The following is a 2500-nucleotide window of genomic DNA, read 5'->3' on the forward strand; positions in this document are numbered from 1 at the left end:
TGATACTGAATAACACTGAATAATTCTGAATATTACTGATTAATATATACTGAATAAATAGAGAATACTACATGGCTTGCTGTGTCATACCAGATTTACTCGAGGTTTTTTCTTTTCATATTGAACTGCGAGCAAAAGCGAGCTGTTCACTATTTGAAAAAGCAACGAGTGTATATCTGGTACGACACAGCAAGCCATGTAGTATTCTCAGTGTTTATCCTACATACTGTACTTACGTGTATTTTACTGAAAATGTCCTGCAGTCGAGACAGCTAAATTGAAGACGCTTGTTTTGGAACCTCGATCTCTTCTAAAGTCTCGTGCAATCTATTACTTCAAAGTAAAGGAACGTACGTCACTCTGAAAGTTTCGGTTGTTCGGTACCGTGGCTCTCGGGTTGTCAAGTGGCCGGTCGACCTGTGTGCTTGTGGTCGGGTTGGTGCTTTTTTGTTTGATGTGCTACGTAATAATTATATATTTCTGTTCAGATACAGTTAGCATTTATCCGGAGCCCGGCAAGAGAGGGCAGGCTGGATACCGTACTGACGAGATCAGTTCCAAGAAATCTTCAGAACTAACTGAGAAGAGGCAGATCAATCCAGATCTCCTTAGGGGAAGGGCTCCTAATATGGACCGGCTCCTAATGTGGACCACCTTCTGTTCTGACAAACTAACGGCGCTAGAGCGCTCAAAAAAGTTGTATTCGCTGTATTCGCCCTCTCTGGATAACTTGCACATGTCAAAATAGTTGCAGAAACAGAAATCTCAAAACCGTTAGGCTTTTTCTCTTTTTTTCACTTTTGGCAGCGTTCACTCTAAATTTGCCGCCTAAAACAGACTCGTTTCGGTCCAGAGCCAAAGCTTTTATCACACAAAAATTGCTATATATGACAGCTAAACCCGTATTTGTTACATTTTAGCAGTGTTGACCCCGAGTTTCTACTGCAAAAAAAAGATAATAGCAAAATCTCAAAGTATGTGCGAGTCCCCTAATATGGACCACCTTCAACAAATCGAAGAAAATAAAAGCTAAAGGCTATTTTCATTAATTCATTAAGAAGCTTGCTGGAAATAACTTATAACTAGCCCTCGAGATTTAAAAAAAATGCAACAAAAAGTCTTCTTTTCGTGGAAGTTGATAATTTCACTTATTTTCACTCTGTTTTTAATAAGCTTCTTTAGTTTCCTGGTGTGCTTCAAATAATGCTCTCATCAACCCGAAACAGATAAATCTAGAGCATATTTTAATTAGGCTGACTTGTACACTAAGTTGTATCATGTTATTTTGAAATATAGGGGGCTTTTTACAGTGATTCGTGAAGGCCGCTTCACTGGTCCATATTGGGCGCCCAGGCTCCTAATATGGACCCTTTGTGATTTTTTCTGTATTTAATTTTTGCTGAATGTCTATCAAAGCTATTTCACTCTAATTAGGCCTAACGGTTAAACTAAGAGAGAAGGACTACCAACCACAAAATGAAACTTCTTCGCAAAAAAACAAGCTAGTTATCAGCATGAAACAAAAAGTGGTCCATATTAGGAGCCCTTCCCCTACATACAAGAGGCCTCTAGACACTGGGAAGATTGTAAAATAATTCTCATAGGGAGAATAATAAGATGAGTTTTAGACTCTCGAAAAATAGTAAGGTTTCAAGTAATGGAAACTAATTAAACTGCAAAGCAGAGAAAAAGTGTGTGTAATGTGTGTGTGTGTGTGTGTGTGTGTGTGTGTGTGTGTGTGTGTGTGTGTGTGTGTGTGTGTGTGTGTGTGTGTGTGTGTGTGTGTGTGTGTGTGTGTGTATGTGTGTGTGTGTGTGTGTGTGTCAAACAGCAGCAACAATAACAATATCAAAACAAACAAACAAACATGCAAACAAAGACACAAATTAAAAACAAACTTGATACATGAAATCAAAACAGAATACCATCATAATCAATATTTAATTTTGTAAAGACACCAAGACCCGCCTTCTAATTTCTATCATACAAAGGTCTCAGTGAATAATTATTTTCCCCTGAATTTCGCCGTGTTTCCTCTTCACACACACACTAAAATCTTTTAATTTTCAAAATTCAAAATTCAAACTTCAATCCAAAATTTGACTCGCAGCCACGCAATTCACACTCATGTGTGTTCAGCCGACGGACATCTCCGCTGGAATAGCCTACACTACGCGCAAGGGCAACTGTTTCCAACAAGAGCGCGACATTCGTCTTTTCCCCCTGGGCAGTTTGGATGGTACATTTTCACCCAGCACTCATGCTGGCATCGTCCTAAGCCCAGATACTTATCTTCACACGTGCATTCCGAACTACGACTGAGGCCGTAAGGACAAGGGCAGTCTTGATCGGGGCCCAGGTCCTTGTAGTTGTCGTAGCATTTCTTTTCGCATTGGTTGTTGGCTGTGTTGTAACTGTAGTAGCATTGGCAAACGGCAGTCGTGGCATCGCGCTTGTCTCCGAGACTGGGACCTGCCGCTGAAGTTCCCGTCGTCACTGC

At 40.4% G+C, this 2500-nt stretch overlaps 1 long non-coding RNA gene across 1 annotated transcript in view; it reads right to left on the reverse strand.

Moving 5' to 3' along the window:
- Positions 1-1922: 1922 nt before the first annotated feature.
- The window catches only part of LOC138964381 (uncharacterized), a 2228-nt gene continuing 1650 nt past the window's right edge, over positions 1923-2500 (reverse strand). The window contains exon 2 of the long non-coding RNA XR_011455094.1: positions 1923-2500. This exon is cut by the window's right edge and continues 33 nt beyond it. This is a non-coding gene — a long non-coding RNA (uncharacterized lncRNA).

This window comes from Littorina saxatilis, linkage group LG4 (assembly GCF_037325665.1).
Source record: "Littorina saxatilis isolate snail1 linkage group LG4, US_GU_Lsax_2.0, whole genome shotgun sequence".
Taxonomy (NCBI): Eukaryota; Metazoa; Mollusca; class Gastropoda; order Littorinimorpha; family Littorinidae; genus Littorina; species Littorina saxatilis.